The sequence below is a fragment of the Cryptomeria japonica genome, chromosome 3 (genome assembly GCF_030272615.1).
Source record: "Cryptomeria japonica chromosome 3, Sugi_1.0, whole genome shotgun sequence".
NCBI lineage: Eukaryota > Viridiplantae > Streptophyta > Pinopsida > Cupressales > Cupressaceae > Cryptomeria > Cryptomeria japonica.
This window is the reverse complement of record NC_081407.1, coordinates 504,688,360-504,714,958: the sequence shown is the minus strand read 5'-3', so window position 1 is coordinate 504,714,958 and position 26,599 is coordinate 504,688,360. Positions and strand designations below refer to the sequence as shown.

Sequence of the window (26,599 nt, the reverse complement as noted above, 5' to 3'; positions counted from 1 at the left end):
GGTGGCCTACTCATTGTGGCGTGGGTCTTATCCCCTTGATCATACCTTATTTCATATTTAATTAGTTTTATTATGCCAGGGAGTCAACAGATGGTAGAAGTGGTTTAACTCTGTCAGACCCAAGCCCAGTAGAGGTCACCTGCCCTCCTGGCCTACTGATCTAATATGATTCAGTAGGTGGCCTACTTGAGCGGACAATATCCCTTCTACAAATCCTCTTCCTCCCTGACAGATATTCATTTCAAGGTAAATTTAATAAATTCTCTACAAGTGCAGACTATAGCTTTAATTCACTGTTAATTAATATAGAACATTTCAAATTGTTCAGTTCAGATCTTTTTATATTTACTCTGTTAGCAATTTATCAATATATACCTTACATCTTACTTGTGGATTATTTGTTATTATTATATCAATGACAGAATATTGATCCAATAGGACACTTTCGGTACTGAATTTTGGTTCATTTCACTATTAATTCACATACATGTTAATGTATTTAAGAAATACTGAATATTATATCGCGGACTATTAACAGAATTATTAACAGTGTCAAATGATTAATACGTATGTCATGCTGAAGCTGTAGTATTCATAATGCTGGTATATACAATAATTATCGTGTATATTCTGAGGCATTAGGCACTTACCTGGAGCGATTTCTTTCTTTATAAGTTCAACGCACTGCAGATGATGACCCTTTCTTTCTTCCGTTACCTTTTTTTTTACTTCTCTCACTTCTTTTCTCCCTCTTTTTTTCTGTGGGATGCCCAAAGTATTCCATAAATAATATTTGGCAAGTCGTGACTATTGAGTCACAATCCTAGAGAGGAGGCGGGACTGACTAGAGTCACATCTACCCGCCATTCTACATCGCCAGAGGGAGTTGCGACTCTAGAAAAAGCCATCACCCTTCCCCTAGTGTGATTCTTCTATGAGTTATGCAATAGTGGACTTGTTAATATTTGCAAGAGAATAACTAATATTTGTTACTAATATTAATATTATCATTATTTGTCATTAAATTAATAATTAATATTATTATTAATGTTTGTCATTCAATAAATAATTAATAATATCAGCTTCTGTTATCAGTAAATTAGATTAATAATAATTAATTATTCAATGGTAGAATTTTAAGAGAAAACTGATACAACTAGTTTCTGCAATCTCATCAATATATATACATACTAAGTTACCAGGTTCGGCCCCCTAGACCCCTAATACTAGTCCGGTATGGTCCTGGTTCGGGGTTCGGGGATCGGGTCCGGTTCGCCTGTCGTTCGGACAAGGTTCGTGGTTCACAGGCCTGGTTCGAACCAGGGCGAACCCAAGAGGACCCAGGGTCGAACCCAAGGGGTCGAACCCAAGAGGACCCAAGTCGAACCCAGGGGTTTGACAGCCCAAAAATGGATTTTTTTTTGCAAAATTATTTTTTTTTTAATTCCACCACATAAAAAATTAAAATGACCCTATGTCTCAAGCCACACACCTATGCATCCTACAACCAAGAGAGAAGCACAAGTTTGTGCAAAAGAACAAGTCAGAAAACACAATTCCCGTACGGGAGAATGCACCTTGATCAGAATTTTGACTTCTTTGGCCTTGTTCCTGACGTCTTAAAAAAGCAAAAAATTGATGCACGCCATGGAGTTCCGTGTGGTTTTGAAGGTTGTAATTTGGTATTGGCCCGGGACCCTGCGAGAGGCAGCGCCCCTCGACCCTGCAAGGGGCTCTGCCCCTTGACCCCGCTGGGGGCGCTGCCCCCAAACCCCCACAAGGGGCACTGCCCCTTGACCCCATTGGGGGCGTTGCCCCAAACCCCCAATAGAGAATCCATTTGATGATCAAACTTTAAATTGTTGAAAGTTGAAACAATGATACTTGAATATTTTATCATTTTGATATTAAACTTGATGTTATGGTATGATCATGATGCTATGATTACAAGTTTATGTTGGTTTTGTTGTTTATATAATGCTATGTGACATGCTAATCTTAATTCATGCTTATAGGCTGCATATATATATAATTTACATGTTTTTGTACTAACGAACCCAAACCCCTTTTCAAAATTTTGCCGTACGGGCGTACTGGGTTCTTCGAATCCGAACCGGTGCCCAAACCCAAACCGGTAACTTAGACTATTTGCCTAAACGGGTTTGGTAATAAAAGATAGTGCTGTTGTTCCACATTATAAGACTCAGAAATGTAGAATGGTTTTCATGTTCCACCAACTGTTTGACAAAATGCTTGTGAGCTAAAATTCAGAACAAGTGTATTTATATTTTCTTGGTAGGTACGTTAGAACTTGCCCCCCGAGTCTACAAGCCTAGCTTCAAGTGCCTTTCCTTAAGACTCAACAAGTTTGTCAAGTACCTAACAAGTCTTGTAAGTATTCTCTCACAAATAACCTGTTCTTGTTCATGAGTCATCTAGTCATTCTCTAAACCATCAGTAACATCGTCAAGGATTAGGCATATTATAGGGAGATGCATGTGGATAAAACATGAAAACAACTACTTCGAGTATGCAACCAAAAGGAGAGATTCTCATTGTCCTATAATATGCATGTGGATAAAACATGAAAACAACTACTTCGAGTATGCAACCAAAAGGAGAGATTCTCATTGTGACAATGAGAATCTTACCAAATAGCCCAATAACAGCAATAAGAGCTTCATCTCACACCAAGCACCACCAGCAATCCAGGTCTATGTCCACATCAGCTAAATGTTATAAAAGCTAGGATTACAATCCTCGCAAAAGGATTCCAATTAGCCCTCGCTTCAAAGGACTGACATCAACATAGTGACAAGTAATTAACACAAGTTTCAATTCCTAATTAGCAATACAACATCAATCCAAGGCCTCAATCATAATTATTAATTTAAAAAGGCACTTTTGATAAATAAATATCATTGGTAAATATTCTCATCTCAAACCAAAAAGTCCTCATCTCAACTAATAAGATAGCACCAAATCATTGAGTTGTTCAATCAATCAAACCAAGGCACTTTTCAGAATGATAGTAACATCAACATTATACTCGAACAGCAATTTTCTTATCAAGCAAAAGTCTACAATGAAGAAAATTGCTCCACATTATCATGCAAAGCTTCAAACATAAATATCTATGTTACCCCCAGTTTTCGAGACGGGGACGGCAAAGAATGGCGGGATGAGTTTCCAAGATGGCAAAATCTTTTGCCAATTTTGGAGACAGAATAGGGGACAGCTATATAAAATATAGGGAAAATTTAAAATATATAGGGAAATTTTAAATGTTCATATGAAAAATAGATAAAGCATGTAATATATAAATTATATCCATATAAGAACATGGTTAAAGCATGTATGTGTACATTATAAAACCTTAACATACCACATTTGTGTTTAGAATTCATTGTCAATACTCAATATACATTCATAATTCAGAATTCATTGTCAATACCCAATATGTATTCATTAATGAAAATTCATTCTCAATATGCCAACAATTGTTTGCATGTAGTTCATTGTTTCTTTATGGTTGGAAGATATTTTGATAGTATTCCATTACTATTATGACCTACAACCGCTTCTTTATGCACTACCAAGTTTTAGGTGTTTGTGAAACTCATTACCAAGCTATTATTCATATTTCTCAGTGCTATTGACTATGATTCAGACCTGGTTAACTTTCATATCAGTGAAAATTATCAAATCAAAATTGCCTCCCAAAGACTTATTAAATGTATGATCTGTAAATATAATGCAACATGCCTTCTAAAATGTGGGCAACCAATATATTCGAATATGTAATAACTTATTTGCTGAAACAAACTGAACAAAAATGGCAACCATCAATATTTCACTCTCAAAATACAATTAATCTCCCATCCCAAAAACGTACTATTGTTGAGGTGCGGAGACCACAAAAAGAAATAAAAAAATGTTCATTTAAGCATTTTAACCTTTTTTATTTTTGAATGTGTTGGGAAAAGGGGGATGGCTAGCCGTCCTCGAGACGGTTAGGCGACGTCACAAGCATCCCCAATCGTCCAGGGGACAGGGGGACATCCCCTCTGAGAATCACTGTCGTCCCCAAGTTTTCGGCATGTTTCCCACAAATTTTGCAATTTTGGGGACGGCGAGTGGCGTCCCCGAGTCCCCAAAACATCCCCAGTACGGGGACGGGGATTTTAGCCCTGTGATGTGTCCCCAGGAAACATAGATAAAAATAGAACATCTCAAACGGATAAAACTCCAACCCATGCCTTTTAATTAAATCACTATAGTTTCCACCACAAAGTTAGACAACATTTTCACAGTAAGGCAACTCCAGCATCCATTTTAAGGCTTGTGGTAATCAAGAGTAAACATCCACTTAAGGTAGACTTCTCCCCATATACCCACAATAGCCTCCTTTACTCAAATACTTTTATGTTTCCAAATCAATTCCCCACATCTGACCTAACATAAATTGCTTTTTCTATTGGACTTACTTTCTTTTGTATTATTTCCACCATAGTTTCTTTTGCTAAGTGAATATAATCATTATTTAATCTCCATGTGGGCTCCCTATCTTTCCAACAAACTCACTTTGGATTTTAGCACGGTCTCTTCTCTCCTTGGTATCTATAAGAATTAATTCCCTTGTCTGATTGGGAAAAGCTCTAATCAATAGTATTGACCTCTATTCTTAGATTTCTGAGTATTTTAAGTCTCCCCTAGATTCATTTTTTTCCTCATTGACAGTGGTGTTAGATTTAGCCTTACTGGCAATTCCTAGTAGTATTCCACAAGGATTAATCCCTTGGAGTTCAAGTGACATTCCAAACGTCTTGAATATCCCAGGCACTTGAGGACATGAAAACATCAAGTCTTCTTCATCCTCATCTGGTATACCCCAAGAATTGTGTGAAAGAAAGCGTGTCTTGTATCTTTTGAGGAATAGAACGATACCAGTCATAGCTGGTCATAATTGCTTTATTTGTTGGCAAGGCACAAGGACTCTTAGCTGTTCTTGTAGACGGAGATGAATCATTAGTATGCCTAATTTTCCAAGAAAGGGAATCTTCAACATGCTGCAATTTACGAATGCTCGTGTTGTGTTTAACCAAATTCTTTACATGCTTGCTTATTGCTAAACAACCTTGCCATGATGACCTAACTCGGTGTCCCAACTGCAAACCAATCCACTAAATACACAACTTCATTTAACCCAACAGGCTGGCAAAATCCAAGCTCTGATACCACTGAAAGATTACCAAACTAATCTGAGCTAACTTTTTCTGATTCTGATGTTTGCTGATTGGAGGTTTTGGAATAGTTTTCAAGTGTTTTTGTTCGAGTTTGGATGCCAATGTTTGAACAAGGTTTTAACATGAAGTATATGGCAATGAAAGAAATGTTTTTGAACCCAATGGGAAAAAATATAATTGACTGATATAAATTTCTGAGTTCTGATTTTTAAAAACAGCACATGCAATTATTCAAAATTATAGGAATTGAATCACTAAGAACAAAGATTTGCATACCCGAAGTCCAGCACTCAACCAGAGAAGGATTTCTATTGATGAGTTCAATGGGGTTCACAATATAAGAGCATCCAACTGGCAAAAGTGGCTCCAACTGACTTTATTTGCATCAACTATAATTACCAAAAACAAATATTGGAAGAAACAGTAGAAGTACTAAACCCTACGCATTGCCTACAGGCAAAATTATTGAATGAAACTAGAAATCTTCAAAGTGCAAAAGCAAACTGATCTGTAAAATACTCTTTCTTGTTGCTTGAATGAATTCCGAATTTGCTGCTGATAAATACTGATTAAGAAATCTGCACAAATCCAAATGCCAATTCTGGATGGTACGGCCTGCAGGAGATGGTACGACTGTCCTAGAACTGGTATGGCTGGCCTGAGAAATGTACGGCTGGTAAAAGAGGCTCCTAACCCTCCAAATCTGCTCACCAATCAACCAGTATCTGCTGCAAACAATTTCCAATGAGTTCCTTGCAGAAATTTTCATCAAACAATGTCCAATCGACCTCCAGGAAGCATTTATTTTTATTGAATTTGACTGATCTTTGCACCAAACCCTTGATGCTTTATTGTTGTAAGAAACCTATAAAATCTGCCTGAAAAATCCTCCAATGACACACAAATGGGAACCCTATGTAGATTCCCCTCAATGGTGAGCTGAGTTTTCTTCCAATTCACGATTCTCCATGGGTTTTCGTCCTCTGGAAAATACCTGGCAAACCTGCTCTAAAAAAGAATTCTGAAAATTAACGCACATAATGAGCAAATAAGAAGATGAATTCTCTTTTATAGAACCCTTTTCTTACTTTGGATTCCAACGCCCTAATTAGCCACTTTTAATTTGGCTTTCAAGTCCAATTGTGGTGCCCATCCCTAGGTGGCGTCCTATTTGAGGTTATAAAGTAACTTTATTTAACTTTATAATTTAACATTATAAAGTTACTTTATAGTTTAACTTATTATCTTCTTTTAACTCTTAACTTAAAATTATAAAGTTACACTATGATTTTCATAACTTGCCATAAATAGTCACTTCAATGATATTTTGCTATTTTTAGCAAATGAGATTTTCTATTTTTAGCAAAAAGTGACTTAGCCATAAAATTATGTTATTTGCTCATAAATCAAGTCCACCAACTGACAATCTCTAGCGTATAAAGTCCTCCCATGCCAAGAATAACATCTCCTATCCACTGGATTTGCCTACAGAGATGGATAATAGGCAAATCTCACCATCCAAGTGATAGTCTAGGAAAGAGGGGACATTACATGTTGGTTGGAAAACACAAACTGCTATCTCACTAGTTGATCATGTTTTCTTTTGCTCTACTGAAATAATCATGACTTTCAAACTATTGCTTCCTATGATTTTCAATTGATGAGCTCTCCTTTCAACTACCATTGGTTGAATACAACCATATAGAATTTGGGAATTTCTTTCTCAAACGTTTACTACAATAATATTGTTATATTGCTATAATGGTCATTTAGTATTTTAATTAGTTTAGTTTCTTTTTACTGCTTTAGTTCTTCATCATTTCTTTTATAGAAAAATTGCTTGTACTCTCTATTTAAGGAGTATTCCTCTCTTTCATTCAATAGAACAATCAATTATCATTTCATAGTATTAAAGCCAGCTACATTTTTTTGGCGAATTTCTTTTAAATTAAAAAATTCATAGTTTCATTACCTAGAATTTAATTCCAAAAGGTTTTTGAAAAGATTTTTTTTATCAAAAATTGTGATTTATTACCTAAAATATTTTGTGAAAATTTTGTTAGAAGTTTTTGTTCGATTTTTTAATAAAAATCGAAAGATATTTTTTTCAGAAATCATAGAAGGGTTTCTTCTTGGAAATCGCAGACCTGTTTGAGGTGGAAAAATAGCGGGTTGCATTCTATTGTTAAGCGTCAGAGTTTTGGATTTTTAGGCCACGCAAGGATTTAATCTGAGGATCGTGCACTAAGCTTTTTTGCATAATTGTGACTTTTTTGCAGAATAGAGGGGTACCTTTCAGAGGGGAATCGCACAGCAATTTTTTTTTCAAAATCATTTGTTTGTATACACTTCTTTGTTCAGATCACCCAACATTTCTTTCTCCCAAGCAACAACCTACTTTTTGTTCCGTAAAAAGGGTTTCTTTTTCTCAAGGGTTTTCTTTATTTTGGTAGCTAGTAAAGGCTCTTCTTTCCCATGTGATCTAGGGCTTTATTTCCCGAGACAAAGTTTTTCTTGAGTCGACTAGGGTTTCAACATTTTTTCAAAAGTTTTCTAAAATTGTTCACCTAGGGTTTTCTAAATTACCTAGGGCTTTTCTACAACAGCTGTCATGATGTTTTTTCCACATGAAGGGCTCCTAGTTGTGTCTCTATTACTGCGTGATGTCTGGTGTTTTGCCAAGCGAAGTTTTTCGTAGGTTATCTCTGGATTTCTAAGTTTATAGGATCTCTCCAGAATTTTGAGTTTGCGGGTTTTTACCATTTTTCCGTAAAACAAAGATTTTTGCTGATTTTTTCACAAAATCATGTGTGATTTCAGCATTGCATCGAGGGTTTGATGATTTTTCCACAAAATCGTGGTTTCTTGTAGCTTATTTTGGATCATACCTAGGGTTTCTAGGGCGAAGGTGTTCCTTTGCAAAAGCTTTTGACAATTTATTTACAAAATCATAGTTGTTGCTTCTTTTGACAATTTTTATCAAAACTAACAATTTTTCCAACAATGATGAGAAAGTTGTTCGATTCTCTAGGTCCTAGAAAATTGTAGGGGGCCAACAACGATAAGAAGATAGTTGTTAATCATTTTGTTCTCCCTGGTTTAATCCTCCCACCCCAAACATCTGGCCATAGATGTAACCTCCCCTGGACTTAACCTTCACTAATCGACAATATATAAAGTTCTTCGAAACACAGACTGGGACAACATAATTTTTTTTAGAAAATGGTGATATGAAGATTATTTCAAACGACCGGGCCAACATTATTTTTTTAGAAAATGGTGATATGCAAATTATTTCAAACGACCGAGACAACAGAATTTTTTTTAGAAAATGGTGATATGAAGATTATTTCAAACGACCAGGACAACATAATTTTTAAAGAAAATGGGAATATAAGCTTTACTAATAGGTTGCAAACAACCATTAGAATATGGGGAATACGAGTTGCTTTTATACACTGACACTAGGTAGACACTAAGTCAGTAGAGAGATTACTACTTTTGAAGCACTAAGGAGACAAAGCATTAGGACCAACCGCCCTCGCGAATAGTAGGGCCCCCAGTCGGAACCATCTATCCATTGATCCCCGACACCCCTACTATAACTATATTAGCAGCTCGGGCATTGTTTGGTTCATATGACTGCCTACAATTCTATAGCGGTGACCCAACTCCCTAGAAAATAGTAGGGCCCCTAACCTTGCCGAATAGTAGGGGCATCTCTCCATTGATCATTCGTCTCGCTCACACTGTAGTAAAAGTGAACCAACGTCAAAACATGGGTGGAACAGAGAATTGAATTCAAATAGTTGGGAGGAACTATAGTTGATTGTCGTAGCTCCTCGTTAGGAAGGAAGTCAGGTTACCTGGCGACTTTTTTTTTCAATGAGAAGTTGGATTGTTCGAGCTACCTTGGTGGCTGGTCTAACATTTGGGTTGCCTAACATTCTCAAGGGCCTGCTCTATCAGTTGTCAGTTAGCTAATCGAACCACTTGTCAGTTAGCTAGCTAGCTATCCATAGAATATATAGGGCCGAGGGTGGGTGGCATATTAGCTCTTGTTTTTGATTGGCCGGAAGGTCAATCCATAGCCCCTCCTTCCATTACCCGATAGTTGCTCCAGTGAACTGCCCTTTCCAAACAAAAAAGTTCTCTTGGCGAAACTCGACTTACCAGGAGAGGAATACCTTGATTTAGTTGTTAAAGAAAGTTTCTATCAGCGTTTTTTAATCAGTAGCTCGAGTCCTACAATTCTATGGGCGAGGGAGGAAGGAAGGTTGTATACGTAACATGGCCACCGAGGTCTTCCAAGAGAGTTCTATAATGGCAGGCTCAACAGCAGGAAGGAAGGTTCAATCAACCTCTATCCCTTTCTAGATGGTTTAAAGGAAGGACCGGTGGTGAATGAAGGAGTTGTAGTTTTGATTGGTTGGAGCCCACATAACTGTAGTTGAACTCTATTGCCTGGGGCCCCTAACCGATGGAGTTGCGTGGCCTAGACCTCCTGGTCAAAATGAATGGGCTCGTTTGCCCCAACTTTATTGCTTTCTCCGGTATCTTGCTTTCTCCGAGGGAGGGGTAACGTCATAGTCTTTCTCTTCCTCCGAACTATAGTTTCCCACCCGATACTATTGCCTCCCACCCCGGGGGGCATGGCCCAGGCAAGGATTCAATCCAACGATTAGAGGATACCAGCCTAGCCTAAGATTAGAGGAAAACTATCCATCCCTATTGCAGAGATCGAGATCGAGCCCTCTATTCTATTGTTGCCCTACTATTCTAATGGGCAGTTCAAGTAAGGGTGGACAAACGAAGATGTAACGAACCCCTCGGAAGTTGGGAAAGCACAATATAAAAGGCTAAAAGCTTTCGAGACTGGTTTCCATCCATTAGGTAGTCCATCCGGTTAGGGCCATAGAATTTTATAGGCAAGCTTCCATCCTTGTTCAACTATTAGGGCGACGAGCTTCCGGTAAGATCACTATAGGATTCACAGGTAAGTGAGGACGAGCTTCCATCCCCATCCTTGTTCTCGGGTAACAATAACTTAGGCGACGAGCTTCCATCCAACGACTAGAGGGTGAGGATGGTATAAGCAACTCTCAGGGTCCCATCAGACGGAGAATACTTTCTTTAACGTTCCCTTCCTCAGGTTATCCCGTAATCTGCCCATTCGCTATTAAATAGTAGGGGTAGGGGCATCAAGGTGAGGCGACATTCGTCTGGCTCATATGATTGCCTACAATTCTATAGGGGTAACCGCCATAAAATTAATAGGGGCCCATAGAATTGTAGGGCCTACCTCCCAAACAGCTATTTAATCGGGCTAGAACTCCCTGCTTGATCTCCACTAGCCCTACTATTCTATGGCGAACCTACCTATAGTTAGCCTCACCCTGCTGAAAGTTCTACTATCTGTAGGACCTTCCACCCTGCTACGGGAGAAAGCGAGGACGGTCCATCCAACCAAACAAGAAATCGGAGGTGTAGGGAGCTGCTTCCGGATAGGATGGTCCAACGATGGCTATCCGGTCAACAACCCCCCTTTAGAATAGGGGGGGCCCATAGAATTGTAGGGTCGTCATTCAATAAATAATCTCGATCTCATAGTTAATCTCGATCTCACCCATCCTTGCATTATGGAGGGAGTTCCCATCCTCCCCCATAGAATTGTAGGCATAGAATAGTAAGGGCAGGCATAGAATTGTAGGAGCAACTATGATATAGTTCTTCGTGATCCCCCTACCATTCTTCTATAGGCGCAACCAAACAATAAAATAATAGTAGGGCAATCGTGATAGCTGCCTATAGATAGTAGGGGGCGGGGGCATGTTACGTATAGAGACGAATATAGTCTAGCCCTATAGCGGGGTAGGGGGAGAAAATAGTAGGGGGTAGGGCTAGGGCTAGGGGTAGAGGCCTTTCGCCTTTCCCCTTTCCCCTGCAACGATAGGGGTAGGGGCATGTTACATATAGAACTTACTGGAATCGACTCCCATAGAATAGTAGGGGCCCACCCTGCTTCCCCCCCTACCATTTTATAGGCGTATTGTATCTGGCACCAAAAGAGTTAAAGGGCAACCCCAGCCCCCTACAATTCTATGGGGGTAGGGCATTCCAAACTAATCACGAGAACCTTAAAATAGTAGGGTTGCAGGGTGGGCCCTACTATTCTATGGTTCAGCTCCCCCCCACTGCCATTAATCAACCTACTAGAAGAAGGAAACGAGAAGGGTGGGACTATAGTTGAATAATAGAATAATAGGGCTTGATTTTGTACATAACATGCCAAACCATAATCTACCGACTACCAGCTGAATAGTAGGGGGCCATCCCACTTGATTAATCAGCCTGCTAAAATGACCACCCACCCACCCCAGCCCCAGCCCTATCAACAAGGTAGGGCCAAATTATATATGTAACATGGGTGGGAACTCTAGGGTTTAGAATAGTAGGGCGAGAAACCTGCTAGAATAAGGCCCCCCCTATTCTAGCGTCATTCTAGCTTATTTGCAACTAGAATTGTTACTCCCCTAGGTGATCCCTCATCTAAACGAACTATATTTCCAAACCTGGGGTGGGTGGGGAGGATTAATAAGGCTATGGGCGATTCTAGAACAACTATTTTAGCAATCGCGGCAGGGCCCTTCCCATCTTAATTTGAACCCTTCGCTCACCTTCCTTTCATCAGATGAGGGATAACCTCACCTGAACCCCCTACTAAAAAAGTGGGCAGATTACGGGATAACCTTAGAATAGTAGGGGCCCCTGAACAGAGCAGCCCATGAAAGGAAGTTATTGTCTATCAACTATCCAACTTGACTGGAGAGCTAGCAGAGAGAAAGAAAACATCTAATGTGGATTGGGGGTGCCCTTTTTTTCTAGAATTTAGGTACGGCGGTTAGCAGAGACAAAGAAAGCATGGGCCAAACTCCAATGCTAGCTAATAGCTAATAAACTCCTTTCTTCTGGATGGAGAAGAGACACCTCACTTTCCCTCCTCACTTTCTGATAATGAGTTAACACTGACATCGACTAGCTTCTTCTCCCATCCTTCACCCAGGGCCCCTACTATTCTAAAGGTGCCCTACAATTCCATGGTGCACCACTGGTTCTCAACTGGACTTTCTTCCTTTGTTGTTGGCAAAAGCTGGAGTGTTGCTGGCAATTTTGTTATGGAGTTGGTGTTGTTGGCAAATGGTTGGTGCTGCTGGCCCTACAATTCTATATGGCTGGACTTGGACCAAAGAAAATAAGCATTCTCGAACCTGAGAGAAGGGATCTTTAGTTGTCCTCCCATCCGTCCCATCCGAAAGAAGATAGTATATGGCCTCCCATCCGGAAGGGAAGAATCTAATCTAGGGGTGGCCATCCTTAACCGAGGAGCCAGTTGACCATTAGAACAAGTTAAGGATGGAATGACCCACTTGTTAGCAGGAAAGACAACCCGAATGTTAGGCCAATCCAAAGGGTATTAAGACAAGAGATGGCCGGCAATACGAAACAATGCCTAAGTTCCGCTCCCACCCACCCCTTTGATTGATTCAATTTGAGGCACTCCCTAATTTCATATACCTCCCTATAGCTCCCTCCACCATACAATAGTAGGGGCTGCCATTAATCAGTGAATTAATAAGCTTGCTAGCCCTTTAGATAGTAGGGGCCTAGAGTAAGGAAGCAATAGTGTAGAGAAACTAGAGTTTCGGGGGTGGCCCCTACTATTCTATGGCTCGACTTGCCTTTCTCGATTCTATATGTAACATGGGTAGTGAACAATAGAACGATAGGCTGCCGATGAAGTGTCGTTCGGAGGGAAACTATAGTTGGGTTGGGTGGGAATATGGCCCCTAGATAAACTCCTTCCTCTTATTCCCTCCCATCCCTAGCTCCCGAAAGACTGAAACACGCTTATCCGTAACTGAAGACCAGCATTAGGTCTAGGTCTTACTCTCATGATTTAGAATACTATTTTGTGTATAAATGGCAGAAGTAGCAGCAATTTTGTGGATAAATGGCAGCAGTAGCAGCCTTCGATTATGGTGTTGGCATGTTACGTATAGAAGTACCCATGAGTAGATTTGTTCGACACAGAACTTGTACCCATGAGTAGATTTGTTCGACACAGCAGATGCTTGTACCCATGAATAGATTTGTTCGAGACAGAACTTGTACCCACGAGTATCAGAGTGGAAAAGATTATGACAGCAACGCCCCATTAATTAATTTACAAGAAACCTGCTAGTAAATTGAATTAATTAATTATTCCATCTGAAGAAATAGAAATAAAATCTATTTCTATAAGCAATACAATATAAGTCTCCATCCTTCTTTCCTTTCCTTTGATGGAGGGAATACTACGGAAATTGATGGAGTGATGGGATGTACCCATTGCCAGTGGCCCTACTTCGCCCCCTATATAAACCCACTCTTGCAAATGGCCCGCCCGCCCATAGATTTTTCGGGTAGTCTTGTAGGCATAGAAATTATAACCTCCCTAAATATACCATAAAATTTCTACCCTCCATGATAGACCATAGCTTAGCACTTTTCTTTTTCATATAAATTCATTATGCCAATTAATTAATTAGTGACGGGAATGAATGGTAACATTTTGTAATAAGTGAATAGTGAGATTTTGTAATAAGCATAAAATCAAGATGCAGTATTGCAATGAGTATACAATCAAGATGCAGTATTGCAATGAGTAAAATATTTAGATTCTTTGGACACATCGAAATCTTGTGATGGTATGGCGGTTTGACACAGCAAATATTTAGATTCTTTGGACACATCTAAATCTTGTGATGGAATGGCGGTTCGACACAGCAAATATTTGCAAAGATTTGCTCCACACATCCGGTTAAAATTAATAAGCTATAATTATTCAAATTAGAATTCTAATATTTTTCTAATTCCAAGCGGAATTAATTCACTGATTAATTAGATAGTTCTATCTGTAAGCAAATCGAAGCCGTAGGATAATTGTCAACTACATCATATGGTTAGGCCCCCTACTTAGCCTGCTATAATAAGCTAGAAAAAAAGGACTACCCGCACTATAGTTATCAACTAAACTGCCAGATTCTCTACGTCCTAGGAAATTGTTATCGAAGAAAGGGACCACCCGCACTATAGTTATCGACTAAACTGCCAGATTATGAAAACCAACAAAATAATAGGTGTTGCTTCTTTTGAAATTAGCCACAACTAGGGATGGCACTCAGGGTAGGGTTTCAAGTTGCTCAGGGTAGGGTTTCAGGGGATGCTTCTGCGGATCTGAGCGGGTCCCTTCCGGCTTCATAGGGACCTAGTTCGAAATTCTATGGATCTGCAGGCACTAAGGACAACCAGGGAGATGTGGAGCCTGAAGATGGTGGTGACCCAAAAACGGGTTTTCAGGTGGACCCAGGGGACGGGCACCCATCGGGGGTTCCCCCTGTGGATGTCCCTCGTGATATGTCTTCATCACGGATTTCTCGAGTAATCCAACCTATCACGGGGGCCACAGAACGTGCCTTTTTAGCTGGTGCCACGAATAATCGTTGGGCAACTTTATTCAGGGTCAAACCGACTGGAAAGTCTTCCTTTCCCCCTGTCTCTGTCACTTGTGATAAGGTGAGCGGTAAGGTTGCCCTTTCTATTCTTGACTAGGAGATTGACCACAACATTGCTATCATGGCGCTCACCCTTGTTGGAAAGTTCTCCGGGCCTAGACCCAACATTGACTTGATGAGGATTTTTGTTAGTCGGAGGTGGAAGATCAAAGGGCAAGTTGAGGTGTCGGCTCTCCCTCGGGGTTTTTTCTCCTTTGTGTTCTCTTGCGTTGAGAATATTCCGGCTATCCTCTGTGGTGGCCCTTGGATTATGGGGAGGTCCTCCTTAACCCTAAAGAAGTGGAGTCCGAATATGGACTTGTCTGATGCCTTTTTTGAAACTATTCCTGTTTGGGTCAAGTTGTTGGGGCTTCCTCTGGAATATTGGCATGAAGATATTTTCAAGGGCATTGCTGGAGTGTTTGGGGAACTCCTATCCATTGATCCAATGACGGCTGCCAGGAAAAGAATGGTCTATGCCAGGATTTGTGTGGGGGCATCCAGATCTAAGGACCTCCCTTCCTCAGATGAACTGGTGTCGAAGCTAGGAACGTTAGTTCAAACTATTGAGTTTGAATTGTTACCTTTTGTCTATTTCTTGTGCAAAAAGGCAGGCCACTGGGCAAAGAAATGCCCTCAGAATACTAAGAAAGATTCCAACAAACGATCTTTTGTCTGGAAACCCAAACTTATGGAATCAGAAGCTGAGAACAAGAAGGAAGATATTGCGCACCAAGAAGAGCCTAATGGGAGCCAAGAAATCAATAAGGAAAATAATATTCAACCAAGCTAGAACAGTGAAATGAAAGAAATGGATCAGGAGGAAGGCAATAAAAAAAGAATCCATAAAGATCAAAACCTTGAGGTTAAGGATATGGATCAAGAGATTATTCCTGAGGAGGCCCCTGCTCAAGATGAAGAAGAGATAGCTAAGGGGAATGTGGCGGCTGTAAATGAAGGAAAAAAGGAATTGGTAGATGAACTGGAGGATGAAGAACTTTCACCCCCGAACCACCATAGATTCAAGGATATGGAACAATGTACCTTCAAAGACCGGCAATCTTCTCCGGCTCTTGGTTCATCGTTCGGTAATCTTGGGTTCAGTGATTTGAAGAAGATCCTTGAGGATGACTCTTCTTCACAACACTCTATTTGTGCCTTCCCTAACTTGGACCAAAATGTTGTTATTCCGAACACCTTGCAGTCCTCAAAGGCTGATGATTCAACAGGTTTGGAGGCAATTGAATTTGATGAAGAAATGAGCTATACTAAGGTAGTGTCGAAGAAAAAGAAGTCACAGCAGAAACCTGGAGTTACTACTCACAACAGAGTGAAGGCGGACTGCGGACCACCTCGAAGCGTAGGGAGAAAATCTAACAGGTGGCAAAGAGAGCAGAAATGCATGCAGAACATAGCGGATGGGTCACAGAAAACAATCCATGAAAGTCCATTTAATTATACCTGTAAGAAATGAAGATCCTTTCCTGCAATATTAGAGGTCTTAACAGTAGTCATAAACAGGACATAATCTGTAATATTGATAGGGATCATAGACCGGATATTTTACTTATTCAAGAAACTAAAATGTCGAAAGAAAAAGTGGAGAAAATTAAGTTTTCTAAATTTTGTGAATCTCAAGGGAGCAGCTCCGATGGGGCCTATGGGGGGGTTGTTACTTTCTAGGATACTCAGTTCATTCAAGGCACTCCTATCTGTCATGATGGTAACCATGTGGCTACTCTGTTAAAACATTCAAGGGATGGGTTCTCGTGGGTCCTATCCAATGTGTATGCTCCCAATAATAAAGTATGGAGGAGGAAATTTTGGATAAAGCTCTCTTCCTTTCGAAGCCGTTATCCCAACATTCCTTGGTTGTTTATGGGGGATTTTATTACCCCTCTTATGGAATCTGAGAAACTAGGGCGATCCTAGTTACAGAATGATAGCAAGCAGGACTTAGCTGATTTCATCAATGGCCAGGGTCTCATTGATTTGGACTTATCTGGAGTTTCCTTCACTTGGTCTAATCATCGTGTTGGAGCTGAGTTGATTCAAGTTAGACTTGATCGAGCCTTGATTTCTGTTGAGTAGATCCAGCATTATGTTTGTTCTCTAAATTCCATGGCTAGAATCGGATCTGACCACTTTCCAATATGTTTGATGGCCGAGCCTAAGAATGGCCCACGAAGGAGGTTTCCTATTAGATTTGAGAAAATGTGGCTTTCCCACCCAAACCTTTTTAATAACGTGAAAGATTTGTGGAATGTTCAAGTGGACGGCTCTGCTATGTTTCGGGTAGCTAAAAAGTTAAGGCATGTTAAGGAGAAGGTTAAAAAGTGGAATAGAGAAGTCTTTGGGGACATCTTTGTTCAGAAATCTGCTCTTCAGGAAGAGTTGAGCCTGGTCCAGGATAAAGTCCAAAAAGGAGGTCATGTGAATAAAAATTTTGCTAAGGAAAGTGAGGTTTTGTCCAAATACCACAAAATTATAGCTCGGGAAGAGACCTTTTGAAGGCAGAGATCCAGATCCTTATGGCTTAAGGATGGTGATAAAAACACCAGATTCTTTCACATCTCTACCCTTAAACACAGGGCTGCAAATAGAATTGGCCACCTTGTGAAGAATGGGAGAAGAAAAGATAATGAGGATGAAATAAGTGGATTTGCAGTTGAGTTCTTTGCTAATCTTCTGAAGAAAGATACTTTATTAGACCCGGAGGCTCAAGATATGTTGGTTGATATCATACCTAAAGTCCTATCTGATAACCAAAATCATAATTTGGCTGCTATTCCTTCAAAGGAGGAAATTACAAGCACTGTCTTTTCTTTTGATGGCAGTAAAGCTCCTGGCCCTGACGGCTTTCCTATGTTCTTCTTTCAGCACTTTTGGGAAGTTGTGGAGAAAGATGTGACCAATGTTGTGAAAGAGATTTTTGGAGCTAGATCCCTATTGAAGGAACTGAATGCAACCCTTATCGTCCTCATCCCTAAGAAGCAGGGGGTTGATTCTTTGGATGCTTTTAGGCCTATCAGCTTGTGCAATTCTTTCTACAAAATTATTTCCAAGGTTCTTACTTCGAGGCTGCTGAAGATTCTTCCTCTTCTGATTTCCCCTCAACAGAATGGCTTTGTGCCAGGGAGACAGATTCTTGACTCTATCATCACTATTCATGAAAACATCCATTCACTTTTGGAGGCAAAGTCTCAAGGCTTTCTGCTGAAATTGGACATTGCTAAGGCTTATGATAGGGTGGATTGGTGCTTTTTAAATAAAGTTCTTCAAGCTTTTGGTATCTCTAGTAAGGTCATCAGTCTGATTTGGCAGACTATATCCACCGCTTGAACTGCAGTTATTGTCAATGGATCGCCCTCTCATTTCTTCAGACCTTCGAGGGGACTAAGGCAGGGTGATCCTATATCACCAATTTTGTTCACTATAATGGCTGAAAGTTTGGGAAGATTCATTCATAAAAAAGGCAGTGGAAGCATCTCAGAAGGGCTTCATGCCGTCCTCAGCCAATTTAATCTGCTCTCATCAACAATTTGTTGATAATACTATCTTAATGGGAAGCTCCTTTGTTGGGGAAGCCAGAGTCATTAGATCGATTCTCTACCTTTATGAAAAGGCTTCTGGACAGATGGTTAATAGAACCAAGTGTTTTATCTACTTCATTAATACTCTTGAGCAGTGTCAAATGAAGATTGCTAACATTCTTGGTTGCATCATAGGTAAGCTCCCCTCAACTTACCTGGGTCTCCCTTTGGGATCTAAACCTTCTGATTCCTTTTGGCTCTCTTTAATTGATCGATTTAATAGGAAGTTGGCTGGGTGGAAAGGCACCCTTTTGAGTCAGGCCGGTAAAATTCAGTTGCTGAAAGCTACACTTCAGAACCTCCCAGTGTATGCCCTCAGTTTGTTCAAGATTCCCTCTAAATTTGCTGAAATTATTGAAGAAATTCAAAAAAGATTCCTTTGGTCTAGGGTTGAGGAAAAGAAAAGAATCCCTCTGGTTGCCTGGGAGAATGTCTATAAGCCAAGGAGATATGGTGGATTGGGAATTATAAGCAATAAAACTTTTAACAATGCTCTTTTGGCTAAATAGGTCTAGAGATCTTATGATTGTAGAAGGGAATGGAACACTTTATGGCACAATAAATACATCTCTAATGTTCATTCTTTACAGGATTTTTTGAGTTCTTCTCATATCCCCGCTGGGTCTCATCTTTGGAACAATATCCTCAAGGCTAGGGAAGTGGCTAGCTAGGGAGCCTATTGGAAGCTGGGGAATGGCAGAAGTATCCGGTTTTGGGATGATTGTTGGATCCGGAATCACTCGGTTGCTTTTGATCCTACTTTGGGATCTTTAAGGGATCTTTGTGTGGCATCTTTTTGCTTAATGGTGGCTGACTATTGGAAGGAGGGTAAGTGGGTGAATCTTTCTATTGTTAATCCTTCTTTAACTCATTTGCAGCTTTCCCTAAACTCTTTTGGTCTAGAGGATGGAGTGGAAGATGAGCTTATTTGGAAATTCACTCCTAATGGGAAGTTTTTTGTTGCTTTTGTGGATTGTTGTAAGGAACCCCATGTCTCTTGGTGTTCTAAGGTGTGGATTAAGGACCTCTCCCCTAAGGTCAATATGTTTTTTTGGCTCCTCTTTCTTAATAAAATCTTAACAACGGATAATCTTGTTAAGAGGGGCTTTTCTATCCCAAATAGATGCTACTTGTGCATGAGGGATGTTGAATCTGTTGATCATCTGTTTTTACACTGCTCTTACACTTCTGAGATTTGGGGACTGGTGCTTCAGAAATGGGGTCTTTGTTGGACTCTCCCGGGGGCCATAAAGGAGTTCGTTCACTAATGGAACCTGCCCTCAAGAAATCTTCTCTTGAAGAAGCTATGGTCCTTTGTGTTTCCTCACATGGCGTGGGGTTTATGGAAAGAACGTAATAATCCTATCTTCGGGAATATCCATCTCCCTCATGATATTGTTTTCAAGAAAATCTCTAGAGCCATATCTGATAATCTCTCGAACGTTAGCTCCAATGTTCTTTTTCAAAGTAGAATCCTTAAGGAGTATGAAGCCAATGTTGTCAAGGATTGGGATTTTGGTCATCTTCTTCAAATGGTTAAACCTAAGGTCAATCCTAGGGACAACATTAGTTGGAATTTTCCACCCCAAGGATGGGTGAAAATCAATTTTGATGGTGTGGCTATAGGGAACCCTGGTCAAGCCGGTTGTGGAGGGGTCCTACGGGATCACTATGGCAACTTTATTTCTGCTATTGCTCTCCCTCTTGGAAAACAAACTAATAATGTCGTTGAAGCTATAGGAGCCTATCGCAGCTTAAAACTTGCTAAACAGTACAACTTTAAGCTTGTTTGGGTCGAGGGGGACTCAAAGAATATTACCAACTACCTAAAGGGCAAATCTACTCCGGCTTGGAATGTTGATATATAGATGAAGAAGGCAAAAGATATTACTAAAATGATAGATGTATTATTGTTCATGTATACAGACAAGCCAATGTGGCGGCCGACTTCCTTGCCAACAAAGGAGTGATGTGTAAGGAACAACTTAGTTGAACCCGAGGTGACAGGCTGGACTCGGAATTTGCTATGCATTTGTTCCACGAGCGAAGTCAGGGGAGTAAATTTAATGATAACTCGTGCCATATGAAGACTGCGGCTGATACAATGAATGTCCTTGAGGTTGAGGTCACTGAGACCCTCAAAAGCCTTATGTAACTAGGTCTGTGTTGTTTTCTGGTTGCTGGTTATGTCTGTATCTGGGTTAGGTTTCCTTGTTGTCCTTTTATGCCCGGCTGGGCTGTTGTTTCTAATGCTTTTCCTTGCAGCCCATTTTGTTTTGGATGATAATCTTTGATTCTATTCCTCTTAGAATCATTTTGTAAAGGGTTTCGCGGTCTCTTCAAAACCTGTTTTTGCCTTAATCCAAAACAATTTTTTTCATAAACTAATCTCAGTTTTTGTGTGTTTGGATAGCGAGAGGGATGGCTTCGTTACCCAACATCATGTTGGAGGGATGGCTTCCATTTCTTGGTCATATGAAGAAGTTTTGAAGAAAGGGAGGGTCTCAATAACAGGCTCGTGTCGTAGAGCATTCTGAAAAGAAACACCAAATGCAAATTATGTTAAGCCTTTTGTAGGGTAGTGTTGGTGTTCGTTTTATCATCTACCAAACATTAGAATAAAGTACCCAAAGATAATTTATCCTCTCTTGAAAAATCACCGCTTATGCTTTGTTAGAAGATCATATAGCGATTCCAAGGTTTCTTTTGTCAGGTCTTGACGTGTGGATAAGCCCAATGGGCATTGTGATTTGTTGGTAATACACAAAGGGACTTACGCTTGAACGAGTTGTCAACAACTTTGGGACTTAGATAGATTTGTCAATTAAAGTTGTCTCTCTTTCTTTCTTTTGGGATTTTTGGGGTTTAAGACTTTCAAAAAAAAAGGACAAAAGGGATAAGGGTTAAGAAATCTACTCTAATCCTACGAATTCCAGGGACGGTATTGATTCGATGAACTCAACAAACCACACTTTGTTCCGCCTCACTTAAGACAACTTACACAAAGTGGATGCAATCTTCAAGGGATGTGCTTATGATCAGAAGTTTAAGCATGCACAAAATGGAAAGCGCAGACTAACTTTGCACAGTGAATGAAAATCATCTATTCACCTAAAGTATGAGCGGAGATACACCATAAACCAATACTTATCAGATCTTTCATTCAATCTAACAACATGAAATAAATTCTAACTAATGCGTTGAAGAAATTGAAAACCTTTCTTAATCACTCAAACAATAGGGATTACAAAGCCTTAAGAGAAAGCACACATGTAATATATTATCTGGAAATGACCTTCATGCAACAATATTTCAAAAAAACCTCACACTCTCCAAATTAGAGGAGGCAACCTTATATAGGCATACAAAAGTTTTGAACGGCCGAGATCGAACAATGATCAAGGGCCCAGATTGAAAGATAAAACCCTAATTAGGGTTTCCCTAAACTAACTACCCCTCAACCAATGAGAAAATTACATTTGGGGACACTTGTCCTTCTTGCTATTTATGAACCAATAATAAATATAGAAGGTTGTTGCATTGTGAAGTGTGCCCTGTAGAAGCTTTTGTGGATAAGTCGTGTTCATTGAACCTGAACATGTTGACTTGGAACAATCTAATTGGTTGAAAGATGACGAGGCACCACCTCAACCTGTTGGATGTCCTCTCTGAATTCTCCAATTTGTGTCAAGAAATTGTCTAAGTATGGAAATTTGTTTCTTCTTGTCACCATCTGATTATGATTGGGAGCTTGTCTTTAATTCTTCAGGAGATGAAATCCTTCAAGAAGTTGTCCTGATTGCTTCCATAGGTCTGGGATTGTAGATGAAATTCCCCAAGAAGTCTGAAATTCTTTTCTATATTTTTACCAAGTCTCTAAACTTTTCTTTCTTGATGCCTTGAGACTCTTTCAAGTGCCTTGAATTTGGGGAAGAATCCCTTTGTGAAGTATTTCTCATACTTAGCCAAATTTTGGCCATCTTTATGCTCGGACAAACATTGCGCTCATGGACTTGTCTTCAATTCTGAATTTGGCTAGAAACTCCATTTGTGTTTTCTGCGATGATCCCGCCTTCAGCTGCCATTTATGATCTGTAAAACCAAAGGAAAACAAGTTAGAATCCTCATTTTGAACGTGAATTTTGAAGGTTTGATGGCAAAGTGTGTTCCGATTCTCCATTTCCTCATAACTTTTAGCCTTTAACAAGCTGTGAACACTTAGAAATTTTTGAAACCCTTGAAAACTCAATCTGATTTGAAGGTTTGCGAGTGAAATTTGTCTTTGATTAATCTAAAAATGAACAACTTAGTCCTAAAATCTATGAAATAAATTTTGAAATTAGTTTCAAATTCTGGATAATATGTGAAAATCAAACCAAGTCCCTGAAAATCTCTTTCAAAGCTTTAAAAAGTAGATTGAAAACTCAATAAATCTGCTTTGAATACCCGTCACCTTCAGAATCTCATAAAATTTTGAATCTGTACTTGGAATGTCTTTGAAATGCTCTTGAAAACCTTCGAAATCCTCTCGAAATCTGTACAAAAACTCTTAAAATCTTCTCCTCCTCTTGTGTCTTGTTCTTCCAAGTTTGAACTTTCACAATGAATGAATGATTTGCTATTTGTATAAACCTTCAAGTAGTTCGAATTTTTGCAATTAGAAACACAGCTGGTCATTCCAATCTTGAACTAGTTTTGTTTCTATTTTTCTTCCATTCATCGAACCTAGACATGTCTTGTTTCTTTGTTAAGTTTAGTCTCTTAAGAAAGTTTCTATTTTCATTTCAATTTGAGTTCATAAATCGAACTCCATCTTTCTTTCTTCTTCCAAATTTTGAAACTTTCTAAAACTTTCTTCTTCCCCTTAGTTTGAACTTAGGCAGATTTTCTTGACAGAAAGGCAGGTTTTGTCAATCTTTTCAATATAGCTGGCGGACTTTGTGAGAATCATTCCAATCTTGCCTCACATAATTCCTTCATGAGGGCGGACTTGATGAAAAATTTTCCAACGGTAGCAGACTTGGTAAAAGGTTTTCCATCTTGCTTCCCATTCAAGGCGGACTTCACGTCTTTCTTTCCTCATTATTTCTGAACTTGGGCGGACTTGAAAAACTTCTTTCCTTGCTGATCAAATTATCCAGGGCAGGGCGGACTTCATATGAGTTGTTCACATTCTTTGTATTTCTTACATGGCGGACTTCCTCAACTTCATGCACCTTCTTCATGGGCGGAGTTCAAGAGATTCATGCACTTTCTACCTTGGGCAGCATTGACCAAATTTGTGCCCCTTATACATAGGCTGACTTGATGAAACATGTGCACCTTCTATCTCAATCAAATGCGGACTTGGAAAAACTTGAGAACCTTTCAACCTTGTTATTTCCGTCACTTCTTGGGCAGAGTTTAAGATACTTAGGCACCAAATGCTATCTTCTTGAGCGGACTTTGTTTGATCCATGCACCATCACCTTGCAGATTGGGTGGACATAGAGACTTACGCACCAAAATTCATGTCTTTGGGCAGACTTTGTTGAGTTCATGCCCCTTGACTTAGCCATATTTCTTCATCCTCAAGGTAAACTTGACTTGATTCTTTTCTCAACACCTCCAAGGCGGACTTTACTTGTTTCATGTACCGTGTAATCACTTCCCTAGGCGGACTTCATAGAAGTTGGGAACCATATGCAGGTTAGGCGGGCATGGAGGGAACCATGGCCATGCTGATGTAGGGCAAACTTGGACACATTTGCTCCATTTTCTTGTTCTTCCCAAGGCGGACTTGGTTGATTTTGTGCACCTCATTTTACTTGTTCACACCATCTCCAAGGCGGACCTTGTTTGACTCATGCACCATGGGATCAAAACTCAAAACCTTCATAACTTGTGCAAGTTTTCTCAGATCTGTTTGAAATTTGAAATTCATACATCTTTCATCCATTGAATTCCTTAGGATTCCTAAAATCTAGGAAATTGGCTTTTCCAAACAAAACTTGAATTTTGGAGGAATTTGACAATTGTTTTCAGTGCATCTCAGTGCCAACAGTGCAAACCCTAGATCCCCTTCCAAAAATAGGAAAAGCAAGCATCCCTAAAAAATAGGAAAAACTTTCTAAAAAAAGCCATTTCGGGATCGTGCTTAAAGTGTCAAAAACAAAACTTCCTAAAAAAAATAGGAAAAAGCAAAAAAGCGAACTTTCCAAAAATAGAAAGTTGTCCAAATCCACTCAAATCAATTGCGATCTTCGTCCTTCAACCTTTTTAGGCACTCTAACGGTGTCTAGACTCTGTTCTAACCATGGCTTGCACAAAATGACTCATGACTTTCAAAATTCAGACCATTCAAAACTGACAAAAAACTGGCAATACCGATGCAGGAAGGTCACAAGGCTCTAACAAAAACCCTAGAAAGCAGGAAAAAGGGAGGGTCCCCATTCTCAATGGGGCGATGTGTGAAAAAGGTCACAACAAGTAGTTAGTAGAATCACCATTTAGGGAGGGTATTAAAGTAAAATTGTTATATTGCTATAATGGTCATTTGGTGTTTTAATTAGTTTAGTTTCTTTTTACTGTTTTAGTTCTTGATCGTTTATTTTATAGAAACATTGCTTGTACTCTCTATTTAAGGAGTATTCCTCTCCTTCATTCAATAGAACAATCAATTATCATTTCATGGTATCAGAGACAGCTACCTTTTTTTGGTGAATTTCTTTTTAAAACATCATAATTTCATTAATTGGAATTTAATTCCAAAAGTTTTTTGAAAAATTTTTTTATCAAAAATTGTTTATTACCTAAAAAATATCTATGAAAATTTTGTCTTAAAGTTTTTATTTATTTTTCAATAAAAATCGAAGGATATTTTTTGAGAAATCATAGAAGGGTTTCTTCTTTGAAATCGTGGAACTGTTTGAGCTAGAAAATAGCAGGTTGCATTCTTTTGTGAAGCGTCGAGGGTTTCTTTTTTTCAAGCTATGCAAGGGATTAATCTGAGGATTGCACAGTATGTTTTTTTGCATAATCGCAACATTTTTTTGCAGAATCAAGGGTTCCTTTCAGAGGGGAATCCACAGCGATTTTTTTTAAAATCGCATGTTTTTGCTATGTTCAAATTGCGCAACATTTTTTTCCCCCGCATGACTTGTTGTATTTTCTTCTACAAAACGAGTTTCTTTTTCTTGGGGATTTCTTCGTTTTGGTACCAAGCAGAGGCTCTTCTTTCCAACACAATCTAGGGTTCTATTTCCCATGACGAAGCTTTTTTTTTTAGCTGTAACAACCTGTGCAACTACAGCCAAGGTTTCAACGTCTTTTCAAAAGCCTTCTCCAATTGTTCACTTAGGGTTTTCTAAAATTCCTAGGGCTATTCTACGATGGTTGTGATGATGTTTATTTCCATGCGAAGGGCTCTGTTATTGCGTGATGTCTGGTGTTTTGTTGAGCAAAAGTTTTTCTGGGATTTAGGATTTTTTTTCCAAAAAAATAAATTCATGGTGATTTTTTTCCAGATTCGAGTTCGTCGGTTTTCTCTAAAATTCTGAGTTCATGGGTTTTTATTGTTTTTCCAAAAAACAAAGGTTTTTACCATTTTTTTAACAAAAACATGTGTAATTACAGCATTGCATCGAGGGTTTGATGATTTTTCCACAAAATCGTGGTTTCTTGCAGCTTGTTTTGGGTTGCACCTAGGGTTTCTAGGGTGAAGGTGTTCCTTCGCAAAAAAATTTGATGATTTTTTACAAAAATGTGGATGTTGCTTCTTTTGACAATTTTTTTCAAACTGTGAAGTTTATTGAGAAGCTGATCTCAGTTTCTATCTCTGGATAGCAGGAGGGTTGGCTTCGTTACTTAACATCATGTTGGAGGGATGGTTTTCGTTTCTTGGTTATATGAAGAAGTTTTGCAGAAAGGGAAGGTCTCAACAAAGGTCATGTCGATGAGCATTCTAAAGAAAAGGACCAGACAACCTGCAGATTATGTTAAGTCTTTTGTAGGGTAGTTAGTAGAATGACTATTAAGGGAGGGTATTAAAGTCATATTGTTATATTGCTATAATGGTCATTCAGTGTTTTAACTCGTTTAGTAAGTTTCTTTTTACTGCTTTTGTTCTTTATCATTTCTTTTGTAGAAACGTCACTTGTACTCTCTATTTAAGGAGTATTCCTCCTCT

At 39.3% G+C, this 26,599-nt stretch overlaps 1 protein-coding gene across 2 annotated transcripts in view; it reads right to left on the bottom strand.

Annotated features, from left to right (window-relative positions):
• The window catches only part of LOC131044787 (protein PSK SIMULATOR 1), a 163,180-nt gene that overhangs the window by 17,820 nt on the left and 118,761 nt on the right, over positions 1–26,599 (bottom strand). The gene's annotated exons all lie outside the window — the stretch shown is intronic.